This window comes from Geotrypetes seraphini, chromosome 7 (genome assembly GCF_902459505.1).
Source record: "Geotrypetes seraphini chromosome 7, aGeoSer1.1, whole genome shotgun sequence".
Lineage (NCBI taxonomy): Eukaryota > Metazoa > Chordata > Amphibia > Gymnophiona > Dermophiidae > Geotrypetes > Geotrypetes seraphini.
In genome coordinates, this window is record NC_047090.1 from 101330677 (window position 1) to 101346759 (window position 16083).

The window sequence follows — 16083 nt, forward strand, 5'->3', positions numbered from 1 at the left end:
AAAAGACCTGGGAACACATGCAAAAGCAGTAGACGCTGCCTCACCTGCTTTTGGCAGCAGAACTGGCCCTCCCCCTCTTTCCTTGCTGTGCTGTCTGCAAGCTGTCCCAATTTCTCAGAAAAGATTTTACTGCAACAGCCGCAGGGAAGGGAAGGTTGGGCTCCGACTGTTAGTGTAAGCAAAGTCTAACCTTGCCAAGCCAAATTGTTCTGGAATTCCCATTCAGCCCTCAAACCATGCAGGAACTCATCATAGCAAAGTTGGCAATCCTTTCTGTATGGGAAAAATACTGTAGTAGTACTTTAGTGGCCAAAATCTGAACCTGTTTTCCTATTTTTCCCGTCCTGGAAGTTCCCGAGTTGCAGTGCACTTGAATAGGAGAGTAAAGCCTCTGCCATTTAGCTCTCCTTCTAAATAGCACTCAAGTTGTAAATTCGATTTCATTTTATTTTGCAATATCCTTTTGAAGAAACACACACAATAAGGATATAAAAAATTGTAATGAGAGAAAATGTGGAAGACAGACCTGCTCAGCAGAGGGCATATACATGAGTTAATTTCTGATGAAAAATGCAAAGCAAGTAAGGGATTTATAGATATGAGTATGATTTGCAACTATCTTTTATGTCAGCCTTCTCAAATCTGCTCAGGCCTAGGCTTAGCAGAGTTGTCATATGTTTTGATAATACACTAAAATATTTTTGTTCATGATACTTAAATGGTTGTTTCTAAAGCTGTGCACATGGAGAAAAAAAAAATCTGTTTTCAAATTTTTTGCCTTTTTCTCATGGTTTTCAGATATTTTGTTTGTTTCATACACTCATTAATGGTTTGGGGGGTTTGTTTTTGGTGTTGTTTTTTTTTTTTTTTTCAGAACATGGTAACATACTCATACTAACCTTAAATAGATGTGAGTATACCAGCTTTATGGCTGACATGGACGCTCATACTTAAATGGTAACTCTGTATATACTGTACTTGGTCAGGCTGATATTCTATTAAGGAAAGTTGGCCTCTACATTCCTTTATAAAACAGGCCTAATTTTAGGTTTCCTGTTATAGAATTGCCTTCATAGGGTGGTTTTGGTTTTTAAATTTTACATGCCAAGGCCAGGGCTGGACTATAGAGTTGCCCCAGTAGGCACGTGCCTCGGACCCGAAAACATCAGGAGGGCCCACCACCAGTGTGGTGCTTTGACCAGGGCTGCTGTTAGGGGAGGGCAAACAGGGCATCTTCCCTGGGCCCCACAGCTCCAAGGGGCCCCGTGGTCAGGGCATTTCTTCCCCTAGTTGGCCCATCTCCCTCCCTTCCCTTCACCTTCCCAGTTCCCTTTCCGTTTCAAACTAACGCTTTCTTTTTCAGATGGGCCCGGCATAGGCAACCATTGCAAGCAGCTGATCAGTCCAAAGCTTCCCCTCTGACACAGTTTCCTGTTTCTGCCTGGGGGCTCGCGTCAAAGGGGATGCTAAGGACCGAGCAGCCGCTTGCAAGAGAAATGGTTGCCGATGCCAGGGCCCATCTGAAAAAGAAAATGTTTTGATTTTGAAATGGAAATTTGATCGCAAAGGTGAGGGGAAGGGAGGGAAATAGGCCAATAAGGGGAAGAGATTAAGTGCTGCTTGAGGTTTGTCTTGTGCCGTCAGGTGTGTGTGGGAAATCAGCAGCAGTGGTGAGGAGGTGAGGGGGCAGGATAACTCGGTGGAATTGGGCTGGAGAGAGAGAGAGAAAGAGAAGGGCCCAAATATTCAATGGAATTGGGTGGGAAGGAGAGAAAGAGAGAAGGAAGCAGATGATGGAAGTGGGGGTGAAGGGAGAGAGAGAAGAGGGCAGATTTTAGATGTCAGTTGGGAGGGGAGAGAGGGGGAAGCAAATGCTGAATGGAAGTAGACAAAGACAACACATACTGGATGGAAGGAGGGGATAAAGAAAAAGGGATAGAGTTAGTGAGATACTGGAGAGGGGGGTGAAGAAAAGGGGTGGCAAGTTGTTGGTAGACATAGAGAAAAAAGGGAAATGGAGGACTGGATAGTAAGAAATAATTTAATTTAGACAGAGGCAGAAAATAGAGAAGGAAGACCAGGGAAGAAAAGGAAAGGGAAGAGAGAGAGGAGAGAGAGATACCAGGGCATGGGGGGAGGGGGGAAAGGAGACAGATATCAGATCTGAGTGGAGGAAATGAGAAGAGAGAGATGCTAAAAAGCACAGGGGGAGGGAAGGAAAGATGGAATGAGAGAGATGCCAAACCATGAGGGGAAAAGAAGGAAGAAGATGGGTGCCAGATCAATTGGGGGGGGGGGTGCAGGAGGAGAGATGGAAGGAGGAGGCAGACAGTTTCTGGAAGGGGCAGACTGGATGGAAGGAAGGGAATGATAAGAAGATGAGGAAAGCAGAAAGCAGACGACAAAGGTAGCAAAAAAACTATTTTATTTTTTTTTTTTTAGCTGTAGCTGTGTTGATAAATGTTCATAAATACAAAATGGAAATAAGGTGATCCTTTTATTGGACTAATTTTAACACATTTTTGACTGACTTTCAGAGACCAAATTCTCCTTCCTCAGAATACTGTAACAGCAATATACTTTACTGACCTGAGGAAAGAGGTTTTAACCTTTGTAAGCTAATTAAAAAATATATTAGTCAAATAAAATGGTATTATCTTTTCTATTTTTTGTTTTATTTTTATTTGTTAATTTATAAAGTGATTTGTTATTTCTCTTTTTTCAAATTTACCTCTACTGTCTTTATATTTTGTACAGTATTAGGGGACATGCACCATTGTTTCTGTGGTGTTGCATTGTAGGCAGAGCCTGGCTTCTTTATGGGCCAGTTTTTGTATACATATTTCTATTTTTAACTCTTTTACAAAAGAACAGGAAAGCACCAGCCTGCGTGCTGAATGCTCTGCACTGCTCCGATAGTAATAGAGTTCCTATGTGCTTCGAAGCAGTGCAGAACATTCAGCGCGCCAACCAGCACTAAAAATTTCTTCTGTGCTTTTGTAAAAGGTGGGGGGTAGTTTATGATTACTTATTCCATACCAGGCAAGGGTGTTTCTGTGCTCTGTGTGTTTGAAAGACATGATTTTCATTTAGTGTTGACCAGACTTGTTTGGCAAAACACATTGGGCATGGTTCTTGGGAGCACCTTGAATAAACCTTATTTGAATCTCCTTATTGTCTGCCGATATTATTTTGTTCCACGTTGGATTCTTTGGTGGACTGCTTGCCTTATTTCGTTACAAGTTAACATACATGGATTGGAGCGTACTAGAGGAGTTATAGATTTGGTTGTTTATACATACATAAGAGTTACAGTTGGATGACATAAAGTGAGGCAGTTGAGAAGAATTGCAGACTTAGTTATTAATATAGACTTATGTTTATGTTTTGGATAGTATTACGGCTTTACAATGCATTTGAACATTGTGAAAAATTCTAGTTCTAGACCTGATTGATGTCCAGAATGAGTTTGACATGTAAGTGGGTGGGGGGGGAGGGCAGGGGGTCCCTGTACTTTTGTGCCTAGGGGTCCTCAAAGAATTAATCCTTCCCTGGCCAAGGCCTTATATGATTTTGCATTAAGGGGTGAGAGGTTAGGGGAAGGTCGGCGGGAGAGTGATGGGGATTGAAAATGAGCATAAAAAACAAATAACTAGCTGTACTTTGTGACACTTCTCAGATATAGCTGTTTATCCTAATGGAGGTGGTGGTGGTGTTGTGTGACAGAATTCTTCTGTAATGTTTGAAATTTCAATATAGAGATTTAACATACATAAATGTGTTGTATGTGTGCATACATATACTTTTCTGGAACTGTGTTTCAAAATTGTTTGAACAGTGTTATTTTACATAATCATTTTACATGCAGTTCCCATCATATTAATTACAATTAACTATGCAAATCACTATCTCGTAAATCAGTCACACCCAGTACTTGATTGAACTGCAACCTAGGGAACACATGTTTTTATATGGGAACACCCAGTTTTATAATAACTGTTTTCTGTTATTGGGTGTTACTCCTTCTCACTTGATTAATTGCATATGATATCAAGTTGAGAATTTTTCCTATACTGCTAGCTCTTCCCTCAATCTGTTCTAATTTTTCAAATATACGTACTGTATATCTATTTAGTTTTAGAACATGGGACAGGATTTCTGACTAACAGGGAACCAGGGTGGTGCATTTTTTGTACTAAAACAGCCCAGGACAGTTCAAGTAACATTTTTGCTTCAGAGGGGTGCAGGAGGGGAGGATGTTCTTTAACCAGAATGCATTTTCCCCTCTACTAACAGTTGCATGCCGTGTAACCTACCATTGATCCTATTCTCTTTGGCCTCCTCATTAGTCCTGTCTTATCTTTTCACTACCTGGGTATTATTTTGGATACCAACCTCAGTTTCCAGGCTAGGATTTTAGCTTTAGAGTTAAAAGGGGTTTCATCATTTTGTGAAAACTCTGGAATGTATGAGGTATGTTAGACTTCTCTTCTTTTCACATTTTGATTCAGGCATTTTTAATATCATGCCTCAACTATTATGACATTGTACACGCTGGCATTTCCTTTTCTCAAGAGAGACATTTACAAACTCTTCAGAGAATGATGCTTAGACTGCTTTGTCGAGCCAAGAAATACACTATCTCACACCACTGTTTGTTAAGGTACACTGGTTACCAGTACATTACCATGTTCTTTTCAAGGTTCTCTGCCTGACTCATAAAGCTTACTATGCGGACCAGCCCCCCTTACCTCGCTTCCTTAACTATTCCTTACACTCCTGCTAGACCTCTGCAATCCCTGGATGCTCACCGGCTAGTTTTACCCAGGCCAAAAATAGTACACTATGTAAGTACAAGACAATCTGCTTTTTTATTATTTGACTTCAAAATTACAGAATGATCTGCCCCCATATATTCATTTGGAACAGTCACTGCCCAAATTTAAACAATGTTCAAAGTTCATTTTTGTAATCTGGCTTTTGGTGTTAGGTAAGGTTGTATTTAACTTGCCTGACTACTCTGCCTGCACACACCTTGTGTATTGCTTATGTCCTTGATGTGAATGGTTATATCCTTTCCGCTCAGGGAATGGCATTCTTTTCTGACTTAATTTATTGGATTTTATTAGTAATTGTAATCTGCCAAGACCAGCTTGTCAAAATGGGCAGCATAGCAAATTCACAATAAACATACTCATTGAATTAAGTACCCAATGGGACTGTATGATTGGCTAACCAACCTACCATGGTTCCTTTCCTTCTGTATTCATTCAGTTTTTAGTGAAGAGTACCTAACCCTACAGATTAGAGGTATGAATGGGGAAATGTTCTGGTTCCTATTCCCACCCGGCCCCAATCAATTCTTTTCCATCCAAACCCCATTCTCATCATATTGGTACCATTCCCATAGCTTTGTTTCCAATCCCCATCCCCAGCCTGCATTGAATAGATCTTGTAATGTTTTTCTCCTACTCCCAGGTCTGTATTCCTCCCTTCCTCCCTCTACCCCTGGGTCCAACTTTCCCTCCATCTTCCCCTCTACCCCCAGGTCCAATTCTTTTTCTCCTTCCCCCTCTATCCCCAGGTCCAGCTCTCTCCCTTCCTTTCCCCTACTCTCAGGTTCAACTCTTTTCTCCATGCTTCCAGCCTCAGGTTCAACTCTCTCTCCCCCCTCCATTTCTATCTACCTTCAGGTCAAAATCTTTCTCCTCCCTCAGGGGCATTTCTCCCTATTCTCTCCCTCCCTCCTGTCTTGGCTCTGCCCTGGTTCTTTTAATTCTTACCCACCTACACAGTCTGGCATCACCTCCCTCCCTTCCCGGTCCCAAAGCAACTTTCACCTCTCCCTGCTGGCCAACAGGCCTATGTGGTTGATAGCACATGCTTCCCCACCCTGCCTGCCTGGTCCAGCATCACCTCCCCTCCAACCAAACACAGTTGCTCTCTGCTGCCCATCCGCCACCTACCTTTAAATTCAGTCTTCAGTCCTGTAGGCCAGTAGCAGCTGTATAGAAAGACTGCCTATACCAAGCCTTTCCCTCTGACCTGACTTCCTTTTTCTGAAGAGGTGGGCAAGGTCAGAGGGAAATGCCCAGTGGAGGCCTCAGGCAGCCTTTCTACAGTGGCGTACCAAGGGGGGGGGGGGGGGGCGGTCCATCCCGGGTGCAGCCTTAGGGGGAGTGCACAGCCGGCCAGGTCCGGAAAATTCTACCGGGCCAATCAGCCTGCCTTTCCCCAACATCAATTCTGCCGTCAAAGAGGAAGTTCGGACCAGCCAATCGCTGCCTAGCTGGGCGGAACTTCCTCTCCAATGGCAGAATTGAGGAAAGCAGAAACCAGAGAAGACAAAGGTAGAACAAAAATTTTCTATTTATTTATTGCTTTAGGAGACATGTGTCACTGTTTCTGTGGTGTTGCATTGTATGCAGAGTCCAGCTTCTTGCTGGTTCAATTTAATCTTTGTCTATGTATTTCTATTTTATCCCCCATTTTACAAAACTGTGGAGCATTTTTTAGCGCCAGCCGTGGTGGTAGCAGCTCTGATGCTCAGAATTCTATGAGCGTCAGAGCTGTTACCACCGTGGCTAAAATCCACACTACAGTTTTGTAAAAGGGGGAGGGGTTAGCTTGTGATGACATATTCCATACTAGGCGAAGGTGTTTTCTGTGTTCTGTGTGTTCGAAAGACATGATTTTTCTGTTAGGATTGACGATGTAGGATTGATCTGTACTAGTCTGGCTTGTTTAGTTTTACAATGGGTGTATTGATGTTGTACTGCTCACTGCAGTATGTAAGATGCTGCCTTTTCCTAGGTACTCATATGTGACATGTGGCTTGTTACTAAAAATCATGCTTTTCGTACAGATGGGGGGCGTGCAAAAAATGATGTCACATATGCTAGGTATTCCCCTGTAACAGGTTTCCCCTGTATCAGTCATTTTTACATTGAGACGTGGAGACGTCCGCTTTGAATTGAGTCTGATCGGTCGGGATACACCCTGAGGCAGCATGGAAATGTGAAACACTGGCCATCATTTGTGTACCGATCAGCAGGATAAGTGGACATTTATTCCTCTATCTGTAATGTTTATTGGCATGTACAGGACAGCATAAGACACAAACACATATTGAAAGTTTTTTTGCCAGTTAGGTGACCGCTCGACTGCCTCTTTAAGGGGAAACCTGTTTGGTGAGGTGGGAGGGCCTTTTCTGAGGCTTTTTCCTTCATGTTGTAGTGATCTGGCCTATGCAGTGTCTGTTTTATTACATTGGACTTTACCACACTCTTTTTGAAAGTGTTTATCATAACATATGCTAGGTATGCCACTGCCTTTCTATATGGTTACTGCTGGCCTGAAGGGTTGAAGAATTTTAAAGGTAGGCAGCAGGTGGACAGGTGGTGGAGATCAGCCGCTTTGGGTTGGGAGAGAGGTGATGCCAGGGCAGGGAGATTCTGAGGTCACAAGGTTAAGGTGTGTGCAGGGACATAATGTAGTCCCCATTCCCTCCTGTTCCATTTAAGAGCAAAAGAATTACCGCTGCTGGGTCAGATCAGTGGTCCATCATGCCCAGTTTGAATCCATTCTCTCCAGTCCCTGTGTTAATACAATTTTTTTTGTCACTATCCCTGCGGATTCCTGATGATTCCTGTGGGTTTCTCATTGTTCCCATCCCTATGCATACCTCTTCTATAGATTTTTTTGCAAACTGCTAGTGACCGTAACAGTAACATAAAAGATGTTTCAGTAAGTATCCACATGTCAAAAACTGTAGACATTCTACTAAGAACCAATAATGGAATGTGCAAGAGAAATTGGCTGGGGGGTTATTTATGATTTTGAAATGAAGAATCTCCCCCCAATACACACACACACAAAGCTTCAAAGAGAACTGACCTATTTACAAAATGTTTGCATCCATGTAAGTCCATTAGAACAAAAGGAAAAATACCAACAGGATAACTCCATTATTAAGAGCAACAACCAAACAGAAAATGTTCTTTCATTTGATTTTATCTGTGTGGAATGTTTTGGGGGAAAGGCGGCCTAGCTTAAAAGCATGTACTGAGCCCAAATAAATGATACTTGAACTCTGAGTAACCCAACTCTATAGTCTTCTCATCTTTTCTATACCTTCCCTCCAAATTTCCCTCTCTATCCACTTCTCTTTATCTCCCCCATCTTTCTCTTCCATCTGCCTTTTATTGTTCTTCTTAGTGACCTAGACTTATGCATACAAGCAAAAGAAACCAGCACCGTCCTGAGAAATGGTATAGGTCAATAATGTTTTAGGGAATTTCAAGGTAGGCCTGAGGAATATCCACTGGCAGGTCATGTGTCTTACTTGCCAATGACCCAGAGAGGTTGTCAAAGTAGGTAAAACAGGCAGAAGATAGTAGTTAGGAGCAAGGGTAGAGGTTGAGGTATGAATGGGAAAGGATTACGATAGGGTTAAAGTGGGACTAGAATCAGACACTAACCCTCTCTTCTATGAAACTGCGCTAGCAGTGTCTAGCGCAGAGAGCCACACTGAATGGCCCTCGCTGCTCCCAATGCTCATAGGAACTCTATGAGCATCGGGAGTGGCGCGGGCCATTCGGCGCGGCTCTCTGCGCTAGAAACTGCTAGCGCAGTTTCATAGACGAGGGGGCTAAGTCCAATGGTAGACAACTGAGGGATATGTGAGTAATATCAAATATTAAAGACACTAGAAAACAGATGAGTTTTTAGATATGCCTTGAATTTAGGATACAATATTTCTAAATGAAGCTGCTTCGGTAGGGAGTTCCCCAGAGAGAAGGCGCTAGATAGAAAAAAAGCGGATGATCAAGTAGATTTATACCATGTGGAGGAAAGAGATGGAAATAGACATGCTACTTAATTCAAATGCTTATATAGTTCTGAGATTCTAAACAGTTTTTGATTTATTAAAGGAAACTCAAGATTAAGCCACAGTTTAGTTTTAGTGATTCAAATCCTTCCTTCTTGTCTGCTTTTGATATTTTCAAGCGTATAGCCCTCATATTTTGAGGCTTAACAAACTTCCTGAATCCAGTGAGACACACACTGTAATTTAATTAAAAGTAAGTCTTCCAAGTATAATACATTGCACATCCGCTCATTAAAAGCTCTTTGATGTTTTTTTAACATTTAAGCTTCACCTTGATATAATTCATTGTCTGCTAAGTGATACAGATACAAATATGTTTTGTGCTTTTCTTCATGGAACATGTTAACAATCGTGACATATTTTTTTGGGGAGGGTGCAGGGGTGGCAAGGGGAAGAGAGTAAGATTCAACCGTAGTTTTGATAGCCAAGTATTGATATTGAAATATATACGAGCTGTGTATCATACACATTAGGAACTTGATTTTATAATAGGAAATCCATGTGGAATATCAAAAAACGTTTTAATTGTATGTCTGTTGGTACCTAACACTTTATAAAACAGTGCCTACATCTAAAATAAAAGGTTTTCAAAATATCCTAAATGAAAAGCCTGTAAGTCATTATTAAAATGGACTTAGAAAATCCACTGCTTGTTTCTAGGATAGGCAACATAAAATCTTTTTTTGAGACCTGGTGATCTGGATTGGCCACTGTTGGAAGCAGGATACTGGGCTTGATGGAACTTATGTTTTTATCTAGCTGTAATGCGCAGATGCTCACACACAAATTATACATCTACTCCAAAGAAGGTGTACATGTGGATACCTGTTTTTTTAATAAAATATGTGCATACATCATAAACTACATTACCCAAACTAAATTGGTATACTTATGAATATGTGCAATCACTTAATATTTATTTTAAAAATTTATATTCCATATATATCTATGCAGAGTACACTAAAACATACAGAATCTCATTTAAAAAAACATAAAATAACAAAAGTAACAGTAAATTAATGTATTTATTCAGCCACACAATTGTATAAATACTTTTTTTTTTAAATCCATGTATAAAAAAAGGCTTCACCTGCAGAAAATGTGGTAGGAAATTACTGTAAGGATTGGATGCTTAATGTATGTGAATTCTGTGCAGGAGCACAGAATTCTGCATCAACATTCCAGAGTCAGATAATTTCCCATAGGCCTTTGCTGACATTAGTTCTGCCAACTGAAAATGCTGAATGCTAGCAATAGCTATGCTGACAATTACCTCTTATGTTTCTTAGTCCCGTATTTCTTAAATGGGTTCTTATGTTCTTAAATACCCCGTAGAAAGTCTGGCTTTTGGATATCTACAGTGAATACATGTGAGATAGGTTTGCCTCCATTGTATGCACATCTCTATCAGGCATATTAATTGTTGATACTCTGAAAACCATACGGGCTACAGGGTATTCTAGGACTTGATGTACGCTGCCCTAGTCAATAAAGGTTTTTTTGTGTGTGTAAGTACAGAATGTAACCGACTCCTGTTATAAGTGTTACTGAGTGAGAGAACAAGTTGCTGCAGGAATGTGAAGCAAGACTTTATTTAGTATACAGGATGTTTCATCTTGATGCAGCTTGAAACAGGAAGTAAGTAGCATCTCCTCAGCCAAATGATCAGTGAGAGCAATTGCACAGAAAGGTGACAGTTCTACAAAAGGGCACCTCCATTTAGGCAAAACATAGCAGAAGCCTATGCTGCAAGGGCACCTGTTCTCCTTTCAGTCCTCTGTAATCCATGGGATTATTTTGAACTATTTCCTAGGTTGTCATTGATCAATGACTAGGCCCATAACTTGTTACTGAATGAATTCATTTTAACAAAAGTCCACAACAAGTCATAGCAGGTATCTATAAAGGACTTTATTTTGTAATACAGGATTTTCCAACTTGTTACAGCTTGAGACAGGGAGGGAGTAGCATGTCCCTAGAGAAAAGGATCAGCAAGAACAACTGGACAAAACATAACTACACATACAAAAAAACTTCAGCCCTTAAACTAGAACATTGCGACCTGATGACCTTACATATGATCTGATTTTTGAAAGGTTAAGTTTCACAGCAGATCGTGATCGTAGTGGTGGGGGAGGCACTGCAGGTCCTGATAAGATGTGGTATTGCGGCTAAAGCTGCTTGCAGGATGCCTTGTTGGCAGCACTGGTCCTTTACTACAGGAGTCAACAATCTGCAATAACAAGTTGGTGCCACCCGTGATAATTCAAGGTGCAGTAAAAGTTCACCTTTCAACCATAACTTTCCCCCGTAAGTCTACCAGTACCTATATAGGAAAAATGAATAATATTTTTCTGTCTGATCGCTATCAGATTACACCTTTGCTGAAAAAATTCTTAAAAGTACTCTTCAGGGAAACATTTGACCTGATTTAATTTTGATACCACTGCCAACATAATAATTAATATGGAACACTTGTATCCTGCTCTGATTCAATTTTAAAAACCAAGAAGTTTCCAGTTAAGTTACTTTAAACAGTGGATATCTCTGGTAATTATTTTGTGCTTGTTACTAACAAGAGTAGCACACTCCTATCAACATAAGAACATAAGAATTGCCGCTGCTGGGTCAGACTAGTGGTCCATTGTGACCAGCAGTCCGCTCATGCGGCAGCCCCCAGGTCAAAGACCAGTGCTCTAAAATGAGTCCAGCCTCACCTGTGTACGTCCCAGTTTAGCAGGAACTTATTCATCTTAGTCTTGAAACCCTGGAGGGTGTTCTCCCCTACAGCAGACTCTGGAAGAGCGTTCCAGCTCTCCACCACTCTCTGGGTGAAGAAGAACTTCCTTACGTTTGTACGGAATCTATCCCCTTTCAACTTTAGAGAGTGCCCTCTCGTTCTCCCTACCTTGGAGAGGGTGAACAATCTGTCTTTATCTACTAAGTCTATTCCCTTCAGTATTTTGAATGTTTCGATCATGTCCCCTCTCAGTCTCCTCTTCAAGGGTGAAGAGGCCCAGTTTCTCCAATCTCTGACTGTACGGCAACTCCTCCAGCCCCTTAACCATTTTAGTCGCTCCTTCTCTGGACCCTTTCAAGTAGTACCAAATGAATAATTCTAAGGAAGAAGATATTTTTTATGAGTTTTAATGGCCATGGTCTAAGGTTGAATAGGCTCCATCAAATGGTAAGCGTCTTCTATTTTATTTTGCGCTATGATAGAGGCACTATCTGTTGTTAGGATTGTCTAACTAATTATGAGAAAGTAAGGAACAGTACATTCTTTATTTTATTGTAGTTCCCTCGACCTTGAAGAAAAGTTTCACTTTGAAACATGCATGTCGGGAGAGGTGAAGGAAGGACAGATCACTATTAAGCTAAGTGACGTTCTTCTGGTTGATATTTAAAACATGGAAAAACTATAAATTATAAATCAAAAAGACAGAAAAATACTTTAAAAAATACTTTAATAAAGGCTGGACTGATGAAGAGTTAAGCAACCAGTGGTGTGGTGCCCGGCTGCAGTCAGAAGGTCCATACAATTGAGAATATAATATATAATATTGACTGTATCTGTTATCCATCCTGTTTTGAAGGGGCATCTTATTACTCTTGCACCAAGTTTTAAACATCTTGGTATGAGTTTTTTTTTTTATGTCAAACTTGTTTGAGGATCAGATATCAGCAGTGATAAAAAGGGAATTTTTGTCCTGCACAAATTTGTGTGACTTTAGTAAGACCTCACTGAGAATACTGTGTACAATTCTGCAGGCCACACCTTCAAAAAGATATAAAAAGGATGGAGTCGGTCCAGAGAAAGGCTACTAAAATGGTGCGTGGTCTTCGTCATAAGGTGTATGGGGACAGACTTAAAGATCTCACTTTGAAGGAAAGATCTCACTTTGAAGGAAAGATCTTACTTTGAAGGAAAGGCGGGAGAGGGGAGATATGATAGAGACGTTTAAATACCTACATGATGTAAATGCATATGAGTCGAGTCTCTTTCATTTGAAAGGAAGCTCTGGAATGAGAGGGCATAGGATGAAGTTAAGAGGTGATAGGCTTAGGAGTAATCTAAGGAAATACTTTTTTACAGAAAGGGCGGTAGATGCATGGAACAGTCTCCTGGTAGAAGTGGTGGAGACAGACTGTGTCTGATTTCAAGGGATAGGCACGTGGGATCTCTTAGAGGAAGAGATAATGGTTACTGCAGATGGGCAGACTGGATGGGCCATTTGGCCTCTATCTGCCATCATGTTTCTATGTTTCATATATTATTTTTTTATAATTTTTCTTTTCATGTTTTGATCCATGCCTTATTGATATCTATGCTCAATTATGGAAATGTACTTGCAGGTCTACCAGAGATGAGCTTGAGAGATTGAAAACAGAGCAGAATACATAGAAACATGACAACAGATAAAGTCCAAATGGCCCATCCAGTCTGTCCAAAGCAAAACAACTCAAACAGAGGTCACGTTAAAGATCAACAAAGGAAAAAGTCTCCACCTTAATCAGAGTTGGTAGACAGGGAACCAAATCATCAATCACCCAAAAATTGGTTGTTAAATTATTAAGTGGGATTTGTACCTTCAGGCCCGGATTCTGTATAGGACGGCCGGGAGGAGCATCCTATACAGAATCGGGCCTACACTAACCCTGATTTTGTAACTGACGTCCATGTTACAAACACTGGTTACAGAATCAGGTTAGAGTAGACACAGCTGCTACACTTATCGCAGCAAGGAATCTCCCTGCGTCGATAGGTATACTGGCCGCAGCCGCCTGTCCCCCCACCCCTGATGATCGGTGGCAGGAGGGTGCCAACCCCTGCTGCCGGAGGATGCCCCTGATGCCCCAATCACCGGCAGGCGGGTGCCCAACCCCTCCTTCCAGAGGACGCCCCCCTCCAAACCCCCACCCATACACTAACAACCCCCCTTGCGGACCCCCCTAACCTCCCCCCACTAACCTTTAATCATTAGCCGGATGGGCGGACCCAATAAGCCTAAGGATTGTTTGGCCCAGGCTCCAATATGGCCTTAGGCTTAGCAGGGATGGGCTGGAAAGGGGCAGGCCCGCCTCATTTCAACAAGGTGGGCTGGCCAGTAGCAAGACCCAGCCAGCCAGCCAATGATTAAAGGGTAGTGGGGGGAGTCCACGGGGGGGGGTTTGCACGGGGAGGGGGTCTGGAGGGGGGCATCCACTGGCAGGAGGGGTTGGGCATCCTCCTGCTGGCGATTGGGGGCATCATGGGGCATCCTCCAGCAGGATAGGTTGGGCACCCTCCTGCTGGCGATCATCGAAGGGGGGGACGTGGCCGCTATACTTATTGTGTATAAGTAAAGCGGCTGCGTCTACTTACAATGTAGGCTAGCATTTTGCTGGCCTACATTGTAAGTGTCTCCCGCTCTACTAGGGAGACGCATAGGGCCACCTAGGTTCGCCTAAGGCCTTCAATATAGGAAGCCTGCCTGGGGAGCATTTTTTTTTTTTAACGTGCGTCCCGATTGGCTGATTAGACAGCTGTAAGACGCCTACAGCTGCTTAAAATTGGGACACACTTTGCAGAATCCGGGCCTCACTGTGTGAACGAAAGCTATGAAAGCAACAAACCGAGGTCCATGCTCAAATTCTTATTCGTTATAAAGACTGACCAAGGCATTATTGCAATCCTTGTTTACACACCATCATAGGAGTACACATTATGAGGGTTTTTTTTTTAGAACGTGAAAAGTGGATCAATAAATATTGATTTATTGATTCACTTTTCATGTTCTAAAAAAAACATAATGGGTGGATTTTTTTCTTTGTTGTTCCTTTTATTCTGTGGCATTCCTATCCCACTTTGTTTTTATTCATATTTTATACCACTTTGTTCTTATCTGAAGTTTAGCGACATAGCAAATAAACTGTACTGCAAATTCAATAATATTGGGCAGCGTGAGTTCTGGTCTCGCCACTATCAAGGGGTTAAAACATTCAAAGCACATATGCTCTGTAGTTTATGATTGACAGTGAAGTAGTGTACAACATTTACTGAACAATGGCATGTGTGTCTCGACGAGGCTTATTGAATTTCTACTCCCTGTTAATAATCTATCATCTGTTTCTGGAGCTATGGCACCCACTCTGAGAAGCCTCCACTCGTTCTACTAAAAGTGCAGTGAGGGGCTAGCCTGAAATTCACAGTTCACCAGGGCTATTGCATCATTCTCAGTTGCTGGAGACAATGGACTTCATTGACTGGAACAAAGGATTCCCTGTGGATTCCCTCATTTCCTTCCTGAAATTAAATGTCCTTCAGGGACACAGGTAGGGTGCCTAGGTCATTGTAAGGAGCACTCTGAAAAACATCTTTTCAAAAAAATATGTGATCTGGTGCACTACGTGCAAAGCATGTAGAAACTCTTTTCATTGTTGCACTTTACAGTTTGTTTTCTTTTCTAAAAAGCCATTGTAAAAACGGGTCCTTTGAGCTATTTTTGTGTGTCTTACAACTTCTTTTTTTAAATCTTTATTGATTTTCAAACGATGACAGTGCAATACAATCAAGTGAACATAAAATACTGCATATATTGCACTGTCAACTACTCAGCTTATTGATCATTGTTACCCAATTGTTGTATATTCTACAAAACTCTTTAATAAAGATGATTGAACTAAAAAAAAAAATTATATAAGTAATACATATAACAATAATTTTCTCCCACCCTCCTCCCAATTATTAATATAATAAGACATAGTATGTGATTATAATATTAAATTAAGTAATTTTAATCTTCAAAATACATTTCCCTCCCTCCACCCTCCCACCCTGGATGTGTAAAGCCCACCCTGGATGTGTAAAGGTATCTAAGAAAAGGAGAAAAGAGATAAATGACCATTATTGCAAAGTAACAAATTTAGTTAATGGGCTTCTAAGTTAGGGAAGGTAGATACATCTCATGCATATTCATTATGATTATCCTGTTTTGAAAGATCTGTGCAGAGTGGATGGGGATTTGGATTTAAGTAATGCTTTTTTTAGTAGTAGTTCTAGACAAAAGTTATATTCAGATACAGTAGCTATTTTCTGTCTCCCAAGGCCTCATTCTGAGACAGTAAAAGGTATAGATTGCCCAAAGTTAGGTACCGGGATGATTCCCACTAAACTGTAAAGGCTGTATTACAAAGAGTGGCTTTTATAGAAT

General features: G+C 41.3%; 1 protein-coding gene across 4 annotated transcripts in view; it reads left to right on the forward strand.

Annotated features, from left to right (window-relative positions):
- RAD51B (RAD51 paralog B) overlaps positions 1-16083 on the forward strand; it is a 1288364-nt gene that overhangs the window by 1227337 nt on the left and 44944 nt on the right. The window lies entirely within an intron of this gene.